Here is a 19,026-nt window from a genome sequence, read left to right as displayed (position 1 = left end):
ATGTCTATTCAGATCCTTTGCCCATTTTAAATTGGGTTTATTTATTTAATTATTGCTATGGAGTTGTACAAGTTTCTTTTATATTTTACATAAAAGAATGGTAACCCTTCTTAGATGTGCAAATATTTGCAAATATTTTCTCCCATTTCATAAGCTGTCTTTCTATTTTGCTGATGGTTTCCTTTGCAGAACAGATGATTTTAATTTAATGGAGTCCCACTTTTTTCTCTTTAATTTTTACCCGAGGATATGTTTTTATTGATTAGAGAGAGACAACGATGTGAGAGAGAAACATCGATTGGTTGTCTCCCATATGTACCCCAATCAGCAACCTAGGTATGTGCCCCACTGGAATTGAACCCACAACCTTTTGGTGTACAGGATGACACTCTAACCAACAGAGCCACCCGGCCAGGGCCCGCTTCTTTTTACTTCATTTTATTTTTATTTAATTATTTTCTGGGGTCCCACTTATTGACTTTTTCCTTTTGTTGCCTTTGCTTTGGTCAAATCCAAAGCATCATTGCTAAGACCAATGTCAAAGAGGATTTTTTAAGTTTCAGGTCGTACATTCAAGTCTTTAATAAATTTTGAGTTGTTTTTTTGTGTGTGGCTTAAGATAGGGTTCCAGTTTCATCATTTTGCATATAGGTGTCCAGTTTCCCAACACCATTGACTGAAGAACCTGTCTTTTCCCCATTGTATATTCTTGGCTCCTCTGTCATAAAATAATTGACCATATATACATATGGGTTTATTTCTGGTTTCTCTATTCTGTTTGATTGATCTATGTGTCTGGTTTTATGCCAATACCTTCCTGTTTTGATTAGTATAGCTTCTAATATTGTTTTAAATCAGGAATTGTGATGCCTCAGCTTTGTTTTTGTGATGATTGCTTTGACTATTCAGGTTCTTTTGTGTTTCCATACAAATTTTAGGATTATTTATTCCACTTCTGTGAAAAATGCCATTGAAAGTTTGAGAGGGATTGCATTGACCCTGTAGATTGCTTTAGGAAGTGTAGACATTTTACCAATATTAATTTTTCCATTTCATAAGAACAGAATATCTTCCATTTATTTGCGTCAATGTTTTGTCTTTTGGACATTTTAAATAGGTGCAACAGTAACGCATTAATTTATAATTTCCTAATGTTTTTATATGCTTATTTGTCATATGTATATCTTTTTTGATGAGGTATTTTTTGGACTTTTACCCATTTTTGAATTGGGTTGTGTGTGTTTTTTATTGTGGGGTTTTAAATCTTCTTTGTACATTTTGGATAATAGTCCTCTGCCAGCTGTGTCTTTTGCAAGTATTTCCCTCAGTTTGTGGCTTGTGATCTCATTCTCTTGACAATGTCATTTGCAGAACAGTTCTCATTTAGCGAAGTCCAGCTTACTAAATTTTTTTATGAATTGTGCCTTTGGTGTTGTACCTAAATGTCATCACCATACCCAAGGACATCTACATTTTCTCCTGTTATCTTCTCGGAATTGTATACGTTTGAATTTTGCATGTTAATCTTTATGAAAAGAGTAAGATTATGTCCAGATTTATTTTTTTATATGTGGATGTCCAGTTATTCCAGCACCATTTGTGGAAAAGACTCTCTTTTCTCTGTTGCATTGTCTTTGCTCCTTTGTGAATGATTAGTTAACTATATTTATGAGGGCCTATTTCTGGGTTCTCCATTCTGTTCCATTGCTCTATTTGAAATTAAAAACACATTTCCATTTACTTTTGTACCCTTCCAAAATGAAATACTTAGGGACTAATCTAACACAACTATGTATAAGATCTATATGAAGAAACTACAAAATTCTGATAAAAGAAATCAAAGAACTAAATAAATGAAGAGATATTTCATATTCATGAATAGGAGGACTCAATATTGTCAAGATGTTGGTTCTTCCCAACTTGATCTACAGATTCAATCCAATCTTAATGAAAATCCCAGTAAGTTATTTGTGGATATCAACAATCTGATTTTAAAGTTTATATGAAAAGGTAAAGACTCAGAATAGCTAATCCAGTATTGAAGGACAAAAACAAAGTTGTATAACCAACTCCACCTGACTTCAAAACTGACTATAATGTTTATAGAAATGAAGACAGAGTGTACTGGTGGAAGTGTGGGCCACACTTCCAGGCCAGGGTTTGGTGCACTCTCATTTCCAAATCCTATACAGTCTTTAGTTTCTAGGGACAAGACTTAAAATATTCTTTTATATAAAAATAATTTTATGTTATGTAAAAAATTTAGTAAGCTGGACTTCTGTTATTTTATGCAGGTTTTGTGTTATGCTAATTTTACAACAATTAATGCAGAATTAAAACTATTAGCAGAAAATGTTGCTATTCCTCTAATAAACTTGGAAGACATAGCTGATAGGATCAGCCCCCAGTGCCCTGCGTCTGGCGTGGCTGCAGCCCGAAGCCCATCTGGGTGGCAGGCAGGTCCACACACAAGGGCTCAGCTCACGCACCGTAAGTTCCATGGTCTATGCATTCAGTTTGGAATCTGTCCATGGGGGCCTTTAGTGGTGGGAGCATGTGGACTCTCAACACCCAATACAAGACCAATTGCATTTAAACTGGCCTCAAGACACAGGCCACAGTGATGGAGCCGAGGGTGGGTTTCTTGTGTATGTGTCATTTGAAAGTTCACATGCCCTGCCCTGCCCTCGTGTACGGCCCTCCAGCAATCACCTTTCTGTGAGCTCAGGGCCCGGGGAGGGGCTCCCAGTGGTCTGCAGGCACTGGCAGCTGGCAGCTGGCAGATATCTCCCCATCTTGAGAGAGGCACGTGCTGGGTTTCTCACCAGCTGCTCCTGGAGACACATCTCTGAATAATGTGTGTATAGCTTCTTTGTTCCGCTGCATTTGCTGAATTCCAGTAGGATCCCCTGCACTCACTGGGCTGCATGCTTCCTTCCACGTGTGCCACAGTGGCCCTCGGCACGCTGTGCCCTGCGACACCTGGCACTGCTGGGCACCTGCCCACGCAGAAGGAAACACCAGTTGTGAGTTGCAGGATGTGGCAGATCCAGGATCTCAAACTCCCTTCAGCACTCACAAACTGCCCAGTACATTCCGGACCCCAAACTGCCTTCTTCTGACTTCTGTTCACAGATATGGGGCCAGGGGCCACTGAGCCAGGACACATGCCTGGGGCCTCTTGCAGGGTGGGTGGAGCTGCTCCTTTTCAAGTCTGCCCATTCCACACTGAACTGAGTTGTCCTCCAAACAGTCACTAAACCCAGGAGCACCATTTAGTGAGGAAAGTGCTATAAGGACCTCATGGATGGTGAAGTCTGTGGATGCATCCTGGACACAGGGAGGGGTCGGCGCACATGTCGGGGAATTCACAGGATGGCGGAGGAGAGCGGGAGATCAAGTCCTGGACATTTATAACTAAACTAGAGGCCAGTTGCATGAAATTCACGCAGGGGGGGAGTCCCTCAACCCGGCCTGCGCCCTCTCCCAATCCGGGACCCCTCGGGGAATGTCGGGCCTAAACCGGCTGTCAGACATCCCTCTTGCAATCCGGGACACTGCATGCACCAGTGACCATACTTTTCATACAGGTGAAAGGCATCTTACTGCTGTATGGGCAGCTACGTTTTTTTTGCCCTGATTATAAAAAGTAGCCAGGGGAATGTCAAGGGGGGGGGGGGGGGGGGGAAACATATGTAATACTCTTTGTAATACTGTAAGCAATAAAAAAAAAAGTAAAAAAAAAAAAAAAAGTAGTACATAACATGATCCTTCTGAGGCAGTAGTACCATTTTCCCCATCTATGGGTGGAAAAACTGAAGCAGAGAGAAGTTAAGTAATTGGCTTTGTCACACAGTTATAAGTGTCAGAATCAGGGCTGACCACAAAATGTGCAAGCCAGAGTCCATGCATGTCATCGCTGCATCATCCTGTTTTTTCAGTGTTTAGAGTAGCCTTGTCAGGTTTTGATTTTTAAATCTAAGTGACTGTTCCCAATATATAGGGTAGGGCCTCTAAGCCTGGCTGGCGATCAGGGCCGATCTGTGGGGTGACCTGCAGGGTGATCAGGGGGAGCCTGCTGGCACCCACCTTGGCTAGCCCAGAGCCTGCAGCTGGGGAAGCTCCTGCTTTGAGGGTCTGCGCCCTGGTGGTCAGTGGGCATCATAGCAACAGGTCATTGTGCCTGTCATTCCGCTGTTCGGTCGATTTGCATATTAGGCTTCTATTATATAGGATGATTGGAATGGCCCGCCCCTTCCCCACCTCCACTTCCCTTCACCCCTGAGGTCTATAGGGAAAAAAGATAAAATGTTCTAGATTAATCTAGAAAATACCTTGAGGGAAAGACACAGGTTCTTACTAAAAAACACGTTCAGGGATGTCAGACTGTCCTTCCCTCTTGCATTCCCCTTTGGGAAGCACCTTGGGAGTTACTCTGGGTGGACAGCAGCCTCAGGCTGGCCAGCTGGACACTTGGGCTAGTTAGTGACACTTTCTGTGGTTCATTTCCCAAGGTGATGCGGTTGTCTCTCAGGTGAACTTGAGATTTGGAACTAAACATTTTTCTAATTCAGCTAATTTTTCTTGGATTACTTAATTTAATACAGCCGTGGGCAAGCTACGGCCCACAGGCCGGATCCAGCCTGTTTGAAATGAATAAAACTAAAAAAAAAAAAAAGACCGTACCCTTTTATGTAATGATGTTTACTTTGAATTTATATTAGTTCACACAAACACTCCATCCATGCTTTTGTTCCGGCCCTCCGGTCCAGTTTAAGAACCCACTGTGGCCCTCGAGTCAAAAAGTTTGCCCACCCCTGATTTAATATCTACTTTGGACCTGCCTCTGTGCTTGACGCTTTCATAACATCTTTTGAGGTTAGTGAGTCCCAAAACTTTAAAGAAGGAGAGGGCCTATGTTCGCAGGTCCATGTGTTGTGTTTTGTTTTCCATCAGATGACATCACCCAGTCACTGTGAATGAACTTGCTGTCCTAACGACTGAGGCGTTCAGACCCCCAGCATGCAGGCCAGAGGGGGCGGTGGTGGAGGGATCCGGTTAGGCCCCCTCACCGCCCCCCATCGCTTGCAGCTCAGGCGCCTGCTGCCGCGACTGTCCCTGGCGGCTCTGCTCACCATCCAGTTACTCAAAGGGGCAAAAGCATTTCTGAGGGTTTGCTGGGTACCAACCACCACCCTTGAGATCCTTGAGATTCTGTTCTCCGATCAATGCTGTTCGGCCCTTCTATTGTTTTAGACCTTGAACTGCCTCCCGGGGCCGGATTCACTCTCAGCCTAGACCAGATGGCTCCCAGCTTCTCCCTTCTGAGCTCCTTCCTGGGCACCGATACCCATCCTGGGCACGCTGGTGCCGGCTGTGAGACCCGCCACGCTCACAGTGGCCCCAAAGCCGGTGCCCTTCCAGGTGCAACCGTCCACGCCCCTCCCCAGGCCGCCTTCTGTGCGGTCCTACGTTCCGCTCACAGACTTCCAGGGCAGCCTGTATCATAAGTGTGCTCGCTTCGGCAGCACATGTACTAAAATTGGAACATACAGAGAAGATTAGCATGGCCCCTGAACAAGGATGACATGTACATTGGTGAAGCGTTCCACCTTAAAAAAAAATAAGTCAGGAATCAAACTGAGATTTGCTGAGAAGACAAGGAGCTCGGTGAGGACAGAAACCACGAGTTCTCGTGTTTGTTTCTCTGAGGCCTAGCGTAATATTGGCATAGATGTCATGTTTGGTTGAAGGAAGGAAAGAAGGAAGGAGGAAGGAAGGAAGAAAGGAAGGAAGGAGGGAGGGAGGGAGGGAGGGAGGGAGGAAGAAAGGAAGGAAGGAAGGAAGGAAGGAAGGAAGGAAGGAAGGAAGGAAGGAAGGAAGGAGGGAGGGAGGGAGGGAGGGAGGAAGGAAGGAAGGAAGGAAGGAAGGGAGGAAGGAAGGGAGGAAGGAAGGAGGGAGGGAGGGAGGGAGAAAGGGAGGAAGGGAGGAAGGAAGGAAGGGAGGAAGGAAGGAAGGAGGGAAAGAAGGAAGGGAGGAAGGAAGGAAGGAGGGAGGGAGGGAGAAAGGGAGGAAGGGAGGAAGGGAGGAAGGAAGGAAGGAGGGAAAGAAGGAAGGAAGGAAGGGAGGAAGGAAGGAAGGAGGGAGGGAGGGAGGGAGGGAGGGAGGGAGGGAGGAAGGAGGGAAGGAAGGAAAGAAGGAAGGAAGGAAGGAGGGAAAGAAGGAAGGAAGGAAGGAGGGAGGGAGGGAGGAAGGGAGGGAGGGAGGGAGGGAGGGAGGAAGGAGGGAAGGAAGGAAGGAAGGAAGGAAGGAAGGAAGGAAGGAAGGAAGGAAGACAGGGTGGATGAGGAGTGGGGCTTAGATATAAAAAGGAAAATGGCAGACGGCATAGGAATGGGAAAAAATGTTAGTTCGATACCTAAAGCTACAGTTGACAAATTTCCATTGTCCGTAATAATAGATTTGGAGCCATTCTTTTGGCACATGTTCTAGAAACAAGTTTGAGGCCTCCAGTTCTTACCTAGATGCCAACCAAAGTAAGAAAAGCTACCAGTTTCATTGTTGGCCCAATTTAACAAACAAATTAGTCGCAGATTCCAGAGAGGACTCCAGGTTAGTAGGATTGACTATTGAACTTGTTTTTTTTTAAAATCAGACCATTTCTTTAAATAAAAAAAAAATTGATTGATTTGAGAGAGACAGTGATGTGTTGTTCCTCTTACCCATGCATTCACTGGTTGATTCTTATATGTGCCCTGACCGGGGTCAGACCCACAACCTTGGCATGTGGGGCCGATGCTCTAACCAACTTGGCTACCTGGGCAGGGCCTATTGAACTTGGCTTTTTAAATGAAATGCTGCTGACCTGTTCCAGTGTCTTCCAGATAAGCACAACTCGCTGAGACTATGCTTAGAAAGGAAAGAAAATAGTGGCTTGTGCTCAAAGATTAAGGGCTCATTCTTGCAAATTGACTCTACTTCAGGGATCGGGCTACGCTAGGAAAATGTCTGGCAGTGCTGGTGTCTACCCAGGAGAGCAGCCTCCTAATGGGTTGTGGTCTACCTTTGTGCAGAGATGTGAGTGAGACAGCAATGCTGCCCTGTCCCCAGTCGACCTAATGGGTCAGCGGCATGACAGTATGACATGTCACCTATGACCACAGAGGGGTAAACAAGGTTCAGCAAGATTGGCTTGGCAACCTTTATCAAAAAAACCTTATGGTGCAATGTGGAGGCCCTATCTGCCTTGTCCACCCTCAGGACTGGCAGCCACATGAACAGACTAAGAGTGTAATGCAAGCATGTCAAACTCGTGGCCCGCAGGCAGAATGCAGCCCACAACAAATACTTTTGCGGCCCAGCCAATATAACAGTATGTAAGAAACATTTTAATAAAACTTTCATAACTTCATTTTTACAATATCTTGTTATACATAATCCTATATAATAAAAGCCTAATATGCTAAGTATCTGACCAATCATTCAACCAGTTGCTATGACGCACACTGACCACCAGGAAGCAGACCCTCCAACCGGTAGATTAGCTTGCTGCTGGGGTCCGGCTGATCAGGTCTGGGCTAGACAGGCCGGACACTCCCTGGAGCCCTCCCGCGGTCCTTCCCTGGCCCTGATTGTGCACCAGTGGGGTCCTTCGGCCTGGCCTGCACCCTCACGCAATCCAGGACCCCTCGGGGGATGTCGAGAACTGGTTTCGGCCCAATCCCCTCAGGCCAGGCCAAGGGACCCCACTAGTGCATGAATCCGTGCACCCCCCTCTAGTTATTAATAACGAACTACATAATTCACTAATGACTGATTACTAGAATCGTATTGCATTCATTTCCCTTACGTGCCTTACGCACAAGTGCATCATTTCTCTCCACTAATACTAGCAGCGAATATTTTAGCAGCCGATGGCCACGTCATTAGTCTTGGACTGACTTGTTTGGTGTGCGCAACAGGAAATACTTCGCTTTCAGAGATTTATTTGCGTTACGCTTATTTGTGCAGTTATTCAAGTGCCTGGTAAGTTAATGTTCAAGAAAAAATATTAATTTTTATTAAAATGTCCTATTATTTTATGTTAATGATTACTCATTTATTTCAGCCCTTTGTATTCAGCATGTCTCTATTAAAATAAATCTATGTTTCTATGAAAATTGAAGCTTTTGTTTTTTTGCGGCCCACATCAACTTAAACCTTATTTATTTGGCCCATGTTACCTTTGAGTTTGACATGCTTAGTATAATGGCTGAAATGAACTAGAGCAAGAGGGTGGTAAGAAGAGAGGAGGTAGGGTTTGAAGCAGGGAGAGAGGTAGCCTTGTGTGAGGGCCATTTGAAAAGTGGAGCAAAGGGCATTATCCAATCTGAATCTTGCTTTAAGAGCCGATGGGGCAAGGCCCTGGCACTGCCACGTCTCCTCTCCTCACCTCTGACCCAGTTCTGGGCACCAGTCCTGTGGCCCATGTGGCACAACCTGTTCTTAGCTACCATTCAGCTCCCCATTGGCATAGAACAGGTAGTGAAAGAGTTAAGGGGTCACCTACTCAACATAGAATCTTCTAGGCTCAGATGAATGAAGTGGTTAAAGAGAAAAATGTTATTGCTGCAGGAAAGATCTCCAGATGGGACTTTTTTCCTTCTGTTCCCTCAACACCCATGGCGTAAGAGACCACATGATACCAGTCCCTGCTGGGATGGCCTTGCACAAACACAACCTTAGACGCATGAACCCAGAAGACTCATGTAATCAGCTTTTACCCAAAGGGTTTCCACAAGCCCCCAATACTAAAATAAAATAGAACTATAATCTGTTAAATTTGTATAAATCTAAAGGGAAATGCAATATATAAAACTGAGTCTTCAGCCCAGGTTTTGGTCATGGGCATGTTGCCCTCGTGATGACAAGCAAGATTCCCTCCATTGTAACCAGGACTCACCAAGAGTATGAAGGGAAAGGCACCCACAACGAAAGGAGAAATGATCATCAATGCCAGGTCCATAAGAAGTGATCGATAAATGGTAAATCTATTATTAGTGCTGTTATCATTATCAGTAGTACTCCAGGCACCCAATAGAGAGATGTGCTTGCTTGTGTGATGTATTAGTGAGCTCAGGACGCCATAACAAAATAGCACAGACTAGGCAGTTTGAACAACAGAAATGCTCTGATCATGGTTCTGGTGGCTGGAAATGCAAGGTCAAGGTCCCAGTAACGCAGGTTTATTCCAAGGCCTCTTCTGTTGGCATGTAGAAGGCGGGCCTCTCACTGGGCCTCTTTTTTGTGCAGGTGGAGAGGAGAGAGGGAACTCCCTGGTGTCTCTCTTCTCATGAGGACACCAGCAGTATGTGCCTCTATGAGCTCATTTTACCTTAATTACAACTGTAAAGACCCATATCCACATACAGTCACATTGGGGGTTGGGCTTCGCATATGGATGGGGACACAAACATTCAGTCCCCACACCTGGGCACAGTCCGTGAGTGCTGCTCAGAGGTTATCTGATGATGGACATCCGAGTGGTGACATCTCATTCACACCTTATCCCTGGGACTCAAGCCAACTAGGCATGAATTATCAAAAGAAATGTCTTTTTTGGTAAAATCTTAGGATATGATAGGATTCTTGGAAGATGATGAACTAGATTTTGATCCAAACCATTTTTGGCAAGGCAGGCTGAAGGGCATGTGCTCTGGCTCTTTCTATAAGTTGGTCTCGGGTGTTCAGGCCTGTCCTTGAAAACACTTCACCCTTGCTTCTTGGTCATCAGGGTCACGTTTCTCTGAAAGTAGATTCCCAGAGAGACATTCTGTCCTTTAACTGCATTTTGTTTGTTTTTGTTTGTTTTGTTGTGTAAGTACTGGGTCTGCCAGGCCTTCCAGCACTGAAACCCTGCCCTGGGCTCTGCCTATTTGGCAGCCACTGTACACCCCTGGACAGGGGAAGGAGGCAGCTGCTCAACTCCCCTCCCAACCTGGAAGAGTTTATTTTTTAAAATATGGGTTTTATTGATTTTATATACAGAGGAAGGGAGAGGGAGAAACAGAAAGAAACATGGATGTGAGAAACATCCATCAACTCTCTCCTCCTGGGGATCAAGCCCAGAAGCAGGGCATGTGCCCTGACTGGGAATCAATGCACGGGACAACACTCAACCTACTGAGCCGCACGGGCCAGGGCCCCGCCTGGAAAGACGTTTAAGTCGGCGCTAGCCCCCGGCAGGATGGAGAACTGGGAGCCGGTGGCACTCCGAGCCTCTCCTCCCAGCCATGTCCTGAACAGAAGAGTGGCAGGCTATTTACCCCTTCCTGGAAATAATGTCCTGGGACGCGATCCAGGAAGGACCTGCAGTACACGCTTCAACGCGGTGCATTCCTGGGCCTTGAGCCGTTTCGAAACCACCCTGTAACCTTGTGTGTTCTTAGAGCGATTCCATGACCTGCTCAGGGGTGCAGTGAGCAGCTGCAATACGATCCTGGATGTTTTCTCCCTCCAGGGAAGTTTGTTTCCAGATTACTTTGCACGCCCACCGTGAAAGCCTGCTCTGCTGTCCTTCCCGGGTCATCCTCACACCCCACTGCTCTGCTGTCCTTCCCGGGTCATCCTCACACCCCACTGCTCGGTGGCACCTCTGATGTCCGACTTTACTCCTTTGCCCCCTACGCTGTTCAAACCTGCAAAACTTCACACACACACAGAAAGAAACATACATTACTGGGAGGTCATCAAAAGATTCAAAGCTTCATAAAGCTGCATAGCATAACTGCTTTTATTTCATTTATTATAAAAATGTTCACAGTTAAGCATGCATCATTTGGGTGGATGTATTGAAAAAACACATTATCAGCAGATCTTTAACAATTTGCAAAGAATCCTATTGTTTATTTTCTTAAACACTCACCAGATCACTGGGAATATTACGATCAAATGTCGTGTCAGGAAACGGAAACAAGGCAGCCCTGACAGAGGATGGGCAGAGCATGCGCTTCAGTGCACGTGAGCCTGGTCTTAGAGCCGCTGAACGCAGGCAGAAGCCCACGGCCAGGGCGGCCCCTCCCCATAGGGAGCACCACGGGGCATGTCGTTGAACGAAAAATCTTTTAATTCTGACTCCTGACTAGGAGAGACAAACCCCTGAGCTGCAGGCTGTGCCTGTGGCAGGAAGCCCTCCCGCATGTCTATGTGACACTGGGCCCTTCTAGGCACTCTCAGGTTTGAAAGGCCTGTCCAGGCCCTGCAGTAGGTGTGACTCAGACCACTGTGCGCCTCTGCTGAGCCGACAGCGCTTGCTTGTAGGGATGGGCCATGGCGGGGGAGGGGTGTGCCCCGAGGACAAGGCCTTCTCCCAGCTCCTGGTGAGGTGTGGGCGGTGCTCAGCTGCCAGGCAGAGCAACCCATTTCTCCTTGCTATCGGACATTATGGAACGCATTTGGCCATAGACTCTCTCTTTATTATTTTTTTTTTTTTACTGTGCAGTACAGACTAATTCAGCTGGCCTGTGTTGCCCAAACTCTACACATTCCAAAGAAAAATCTGGCCCTAGACTGGTTTCTGGAAAATCACCTCTAAGCTCTTGGGATAGCCTGCCTGAGATAGGAGTGTCTTTGTTTACCTGAAACCGTGAGCCATAGCAGATAGTTTATACTAACAATATGATTCATGATGGGGGCCTTGGGCAATGCTGTTGTCAGTGTGATCTCCAGAGAGATTGGGGACCCAGTGACTAAGGTCAGTTACATGGATACTCCATACCTACATAACTGATCCCCCATAAAAACCCTGGACGCCAATATTTGGTGAGCTTCCCTAGTTGGCAATACTTTGGGCATGCTGTACTGCATTGCTGTTGAGAAAATTAGACACTGTCCATATGACTCCACAGAGAGAGGACAACTAGAAGTCTGTGTCTGGTCTCCCTGGACTCTGCCGTGTGTGCCTTTTGCCTGTGCTCATTCTAATCTGTATACTTCTACTATAATACCACGAGTATAACAACTTTTCTGAGTTCTGAGAGTCCTTCTAGCAAATCATGAACCTGAGGGTGGTCTTGAACCCAAAACAATAGGTATCAACAGTAAGTCAGCACAAGCCCTGATGTAATGAGAACGTACTCAAGCCTCAGGCCTGCTCTTCATGGAGTCTGCTAAAATTAGTATTCTGGAACAGCAGCCACTCAGGAAGAACCAAAGGTTCAGCCTGTCTCTGTGTTCTCTTAGCTTCAGAGAACTTTTGAGACGTTGATATGGTTTGGGGACCAAATTTAAGTCCTTCAGACTGGGAAGAAATAGGGTCAAACTAAATATAACTGAAGAGATTCCTACAGTTAGGAGTTCAAATTGACCCACTGTGATGAGAAATAAGAGGGGAGAAAATCAACATAGATTGTTAAAAGTAAAAATTTGTAAATTATGCAAGTAATCCAAATATATCTTCAACAAATCAGATGAGGAAAAAACAGATTAAAAACATATTAAGGCTGGCCCGCTGGTGTGGCTCAGTGAATTGAATATCATCCCATGTACCAAGAGATCTCTGGGTTGGATTCCCGGACAGGGCATATGCCAGGCTGGGGGCTCAATCCCCAGTAGGGGGATGTGCAGGAGGCAGCCTATCATTTATGTTTCTATCTCTCTCCCTCTCCCTTCCTCTCTCTCTCTCTCTTTATTTTTTAAAACTCCTGTTACATACTCTGAACTAGAGTCCCCAGCAACACATGGGTGACTTCCAGGCTGGTACCTTTAAAATCCTAGCATGATAGTAAAATCCTCAGTGAGCAGAAAAGCCACGGACCTGAATTCACCTGTGGTATTTTTTTAACTTGTTAACTTTTAAAAATTAATTTTAGAGCCCTAGCTGGTTTGGTTCAGTGGATAGAGCATCAGCCTGCTCCCCCCCATTTAGCTGCCCCCACCCGTTGCAGAAGGGTCCCAGGTTCAGTTCTAGGTCAGGGCACATGCCTGGGTTGTGGGCTCAATCCCCAGTGTGGGGCATGCAGGAGGCAGCCAATCTCTCATCACTGATGTTTTTCTCTCTCTCTCCCTTCCTCTCTGAAATCAACAAAAATATATTTTAAAAAATTAAGAGGAAGGGAGAGAGAGAGAGAGAGAGAGAGAGAGAGAGAGAAACATCAACTGGTTGCCTCCCGCACATGCCATCAACCAGGGATCAAACCCACAACGAGGGTATGTGCCCTGACCAGGAATCGAAACCACCACCTTTTGGTGTAGAGGCGATGCTCCAACCAACAAACCGCCCGGCCAGGGCTAACTTGCTAAATTTTTAAAGGTTTAAAGGCACTAAACATTGGAGGTTTATTTTTATAGAGGGTGACTATAGCACTTAGAAATTTGAATTTTTTACCCACATGTTTGGCAGACATGACAGAGGGCCTTGCCAATATAAGCCTTTATCAGGCACTGACCACGCCAGCAGCTGCGCGGCTCTGAGGGGCAGGTGTCAGGAAGGCAGGCAGCCCGCCCCCGGCTCAGGGCAGCTGCCGTCCACGAAGCCCTGTGCCAGCACAGCTCCGGAGGCATCGGGGGTCGACATGCTATCACAGACTTCCCAACAGCTCACAGTGTGGTCATTTGCTTGGTTCCCTACATCTGTTCCATCCTCCAAAACAGGGAAACCCATTCTTCCCATCAGTCGTTGGTTGAGGAATAGGCATCTGACCCAAGTCTTTCCCATCGGATTGGGGAGATGTTTCCGGGGGAATTTATGGGTGAGAATCCAGAAGAATCCTAGATTCTTCTCACTCTTGACTAGCACCCTGAGGAGAATTCACTGGGTAAACTGCCACAGACCTTTGGGGAAAGATTAGCACAGAAGTCAGAAAACTTCGTCTGTAAGGTCAAGGGTGACCCTGATGACCAAGAAGCAAGGGCGGAACGCTTCCAAGGACAGGCCTGAACCCCTGAGCTGTATGTACAGAAAGAGCCGAGCAGCTCTCCTTCAGCCGGCCTTCCTGGGAGGAAAGGAGAACACAGACATGTTAAAGGTGTCTGGACACAGGTCCTGGCTGATGCCAATAACCAACATCTGAAGTCTCACTGCCTATGGGATGCCCCACAGCTGGATCCCAAGGACGGGCACAGCCTTGAGCAAGGCAGCCTCCTTCCAGCAGTGCAACCGTGGGAGGCGTGAGGGACAGCAGTCCACACTCCTGGCAGCTGGAGGTACAGTCTCTGTCTTGAAAGGCAGTGTCTGGTGGCAACTCAATTGTCCACTCCAGGTCCCTCGCTCGTCAGAGGAAGTCGTGGCAGAAGCGTGCCTCTCCCCTGGAAAGGGCGTGTCTGGACGTGGGGCTAGAGCCACAGGACACACACTGCTGCGAGGGGAGCTGCTGCAGACGACCCTGCGGACAGGGCCGGGCCCTGTGCCCTGGGACCTCGCTGAGCTGTGCATCAGCCTTGCGGCAGCCGCGGGCCAGCCGTGGGCCTGCTCCAGTCTCTTTGAACTGGTTTCCTATTTCTCGTGGAGGCTTGCATTGTAACCACTGTATCCAGTTTCAAAGCGAATTTATGGAAAGTTCAAGTGACAGATAGAGGAAATAGAAGAGGGAATAAGTAAGATTGATTGATTTTTTCCAGAACATGTCTTGCTTTTCAAAAAAATAAATAAAGACTATAATGAAATGGGGAGCAATATTTCAATATTATTGAAATATATTAGTGTTCATTTCTCTTTTACCTGTTTGTACTGACCTCGCTCTTACTCTGCCAAAGACATTCATTTCCTTCCGGGATCTTTAGGTTTCCTGCTACACATTAGATTCTGGCATCCAGAGAAAGATTTTCAAATCTGAAGAGAGGAGAGAGAGAGAGAGAGAGAGAGAGAGAGAAAGAGAGAGAGAGAGCCAAAACAGCAAACAGACAAATGTGCCGGCCATTCCTCCAAGGTAATCAGGGATGTGAGGAGGGATGGTGAGTAACTGAAAGAGAAGACTCAAATCAAAGAAACATCCACCTTTGAAACCCAGGGCACTGCTCATTTAGCCAGGCACTGGTGCAGCGAGAAATAGCACCACACTGGTGGAGGGTTATGGGTAGATGAATGAGCCCTAAGGCAGTGTTTCTGTCTCCCTATGTGTGTCCTCAAAGAGACCTGAAGTTCCCACATGCTCTGGCGAGGAGATACAGCTGGGCTCGGGGAGGCTGTGGGCCTCAGACCCAGAGCTCAGCAGTCAAGGATACCTGTTCCTGGAACCAAGGACCCCATGGGCATGTGGATACAACAGCTCAGGGAGCCAGATGCGGATAAGGAGAAGAAAGCAGATGGGAGTTCAAGGACACCAGATCTAAAGTCCTGTCTCCCCTTCCACTCAGAGGCCTCAAAAATGTATGTGCCTCATGTCATACCGGAGAGAAAAAGGGAGAGGAGAGAACATATGGAAGGTGAAGCTCTCTTTCAAAAAAGACTCTACCATCAAAACAACACAACTGAAATCTGAAGAGACAGTGGGAGTTAACATTTGCATTGTAACAGCCAAATGCTATACTCAGGTGCACACCCTGCTCACCGCTCCTCACCCCTCAGGCCATGCGTGCCTGCAGGCCTGTCTGGGGGCACTGTGGGCACCAGGGAGCAGGTGGAAGCGCCAGGAAACCAGCAGCCCTCGGCAAGGGCAGTGGGAGTCAGTGTGTTACCTGCACAGCCCTCCCTCTGTGAGTACTTCTCAGCAAGCGTCCTACATGGGGCCCTGAGCTCCCCGGTGGATCTAAGCCCAGCACCCACTATGGTTAACGTGACTGGGACACGCATCACTGGCAGCCCGGCCTCTCAAATTACTAGCATTCACACTTTTCCTTCTCGGGAGCCTAAACTAAGATCTCTCCCTCACTGTGAGATGGCAGCGTGAGGTCAGGGGGCACGCTGTAAAACCAGGAGCTATGTTGGCTGTGAGCACTCAAGGTGATGACAGTTTCCAGCATTAGAATCGTGGCCACTGAAAGCTGCTGTTATGTTCTGGAAGCATCAATCATTTAGGCAGCAAATGTTGATTCAGTTAAACTGTGGTCCAAGGAATTCTCTAGGCCAGCGTGGGCTGTTCTGTGGAACCAGGAGAATGGCATACACAGAAACCTCTGGACCACACTGACATGAAGTCTGGTCTCCTTCCCCACCACTGTCTTCTGAACTAACCAGCATGAACTCATCGCCTCTTACTTTGCCTCTCACCTCCGGTAAAGACGCCACCAAGGTGTCTAATCTCAAAACACCAAAACTAAGTAGAGAAGAAAAGTACGAGTACTGAAGGTCATCAACTCATAATAGAATCATGCAGTACACAACCAGTTATCAAAGACCTGCCTGGTAGCAGCAAACTCTCTCACCCTGAAGTAGCTGCGAGCGCTGACGATAAACTGGGTGCAACTCAGTAGGCGCTCTGATGGGCGCTCACAGCAGAGAGAGAGGCCTGCCCATCCGGACTTGAAACTGCTGGGGACACGAGCCGGCAGGCGCTGTCTCCAGTGACGCTGCAGGTCATCATCCAGACTCTGTGGCAGCGACAGCATTTCTCTGGCTGGAGTGAGCAGGCTATGGCTTGCCGGCCTTGGCCAGCGGCCAGGCTTGCATGCAGGGCTGTCTGTATGCCGTGCATACTCCTTGGGTGAGTGGTTCGATGAGGCATTGTCACTGTGGGACAAACAGCCAGCACCCAAGGGCATGCAGAAACTAGTGGTGACTCCCCATGTGGCTCAGAACCTGCCCTCCCTCTGCCCACAGTTCATTGGCCAAAGCCCAGGCCTGCCAATGCTGAAGTCCCTGAGATAAGATTGTGAACGCCACATCAAGTGTGCAGGAAGGGCAGGGATCTGTGTGCAATAACCCAATCTACTCCAAGGAGTGAAGGGGGAAGAACACTCCAGACAGAGGCAGCAGTGACCTGCAACTATCCTCAATGCCCAGGTCAGGTACTTAGTAAAAGCACAGGAGGCATGTGCCAGCAACACAGCCATCCTGTAGCCTCCTGCACACACCTGTGGCCGCCGCAGCCCGAGATCCAAGATGGCTTCTCAAGATTAGCTTCAAAGGCCACCTGAACCCATAGAGGCAGACACATGGGCCCATCCTGTCTGCCTGGTAACTTAAGGAAAGATTTCCATCTCAGAGACCTTGAGGAATTCAGCATTTCCAAAGATGGCCACTGAGATAAACTAAGAATATGTGTTTGGTTGTTGTCCTCAGTTCCTGGCACACTGCTCCTAAACCCTGGGGATCTGCAGAGTCCTAACAATGTCTTTTCTTTGCAAATGAGATAACTGGGCTTCAGGGGCCCATAGGTAGTTTCAGCATGGGGAGTGGCTGCCAGAAAGATCCAGACAAGATTAGAAGGTTGGAACTTTCAGCCCCACCCCCTGCCCTCCCACCAAGAGGGGCCTGAGGGCAGAGATTGAGTTAATCACCAATGGCCAATTATAGTACTTAATCAATCATGCCTATGTGATGAAGCTCCATTTTTAAAAAAAGTTTTTAAAAACCCTAAAGGACAGGATTTGGTGAGCTGCTGGGCTGGTGGCCACAGGGAGTGCTGGGCGGCGGTGCCCCGGGGCGGGGGGGGGGGGGTGTCCCTATGGCCCTATAGCTCCCTTCCCTCTGGCTCTCTGTGATGTGTATCCTTTACAAAGAACCACTAAGAGCAAGTAAAGCACTTTCCTGAGTCTGCAAGCCATTCCAGCCAATCACCACGCCTGAGGAGGGCCTACAGGAACCCCAGTGCAGGTGACAGCCTGGGACTGGTGGCTGGCATCTGAAGGGGGCAGTCTCAGGGGGCTGAGCCCTTAACCTGTGGGATCTATACCAACTTTGCCAGTGAGTGTCAGAATGGAATGGAATCGTTGGTACCAGCTGCGTCTGCAGACAAGTGGAGAATTGCATGTGTGGTTCGAGGGCAAACCCCACAGTTGGGTCAGAGTGCTGTGAGAGAAGCTCAGAGTCCCTTTGCTGAGAACCAAGATCAAAAGTAATTAATATAAATACAAGAAATCAGGTCAGAAGGCTGAATTGGGCTCTTTGAATATTCCAGGGTGAATATTTGCATTTTATTACCTACTGCTGACTCAATGGCCTAAAGCAAACTCCCCCAACCTGATAATCTTACCGTTTACTAAACATTACCATTGATATGTCTGTTTGCATTCCTAAAAGGCAATTGTGTATTCTAGTAAATAAAAGCAGATGGGAACGGAGATTCAGAGGAACTTGGCTACTACAGCTAAGCTTTCCCTGGCTTCCACCATAATGTCAAATTTATATTTCTTTGTCTTGTGTATCAATTTGCACGTTAGCCCTTTCTCCAAGCCTTTGAACCCGAAAGCCACGTGGGCTGTGGCATTTCACACCCCTTTATGAGTGTGAAGGCTCCTGTGAATGAGGGCAGTGAGGCAGGAGCCCCCTGATGAGGGATCTCATGGTGCCTGACCTTCTTGTTTTCCACCAAAGGGAATGGCAGCAGCCAAGCAGCAGGTGGGACATGACCATGAGGGCACATAGCCAGGACTGTGACCTGAAAACTTCAGTGAAAAGAGGTTTGGCTGGAATTATCTTAGGGTCTGATATTTCAGCATCAAGTCTCCCTGCCCCCCCCCCCCCCCCCCACACACACACACACACTGTGTACCTACAGCAGCCTCCCGGGAGGCAGAGGCTCAGATCTCAGGACATGAAGGGAGGAGTCGGTGTATCCAGGGGGCAGGAGTGCGTCCTCCTTCTCTGACAGCAGAACGGCCGCCCCGGGAAGGCCATGCCCACCCTTTGCACCTGTGACTGAAGACCAGACCACTCAACTCCTAGCTGGTGCCTCATAGCAGAACCCTATTTCCCAACGGAATGTCATGTCAGACCTTCAGACAGACAGCATTCCACATTTCCATTGGGAGAGAGTTGGACAGGCTGAAGCCCTGGCTGGCTCACCTGCCCCTCATTGGGAGGCGATGGTGGGACCCCATAGAGCCCCAGGCAAGGCCTGCCGTGGACCTGGTTCTGCCGGGGGGCTCGGACGGCAAAGGGAGAGACGCTGG

At 47.6% G+C, this 19,026-nt stretch overlaps 1 non-coding gene across 1 annotated transcript; it reads left to right on the top strand.

Moving 5' to 3' along the window:
- Window positions 1–5,512: 5,512 nt before the first annotated feature.
- LOC138999016 (U6 spliceosomal RNA) lies at window positions 5,513–5,618 on the top strand. Its single transcript, XR_011469288.1, has one exon. It is a non-coding gene; the product is annotated as a U6 spliceosomal RNA (small nuclear RNA).
- The last annotated feature ends 13,408 nt before the right edge of the window (window positions 5,619–19,026 follow it).

The sequence above is a fragment of the Myotis yumanensis genome, unplaced genomic scaffold (assembly GCF_028538775.1).
Source record: "Myotis yumanensis isolate MYYU_CA2020_CCGP unplaced genomic scaffold, mMyoYum1.0.hap1 SCAF_21, whole genome shotgun sequence".
Lineage (NCBI taxonomy): Eukaryota > Metazoa > Chordata > Mammalia > Chiroptera > Vespertilionidae > Myotis > Myotis yumanensis.
The sequence above is the reverse complement of the archived record's forward strand: the minus strand, read 5'-3'. Positions and strand labels throughout refer to the sequence as shown.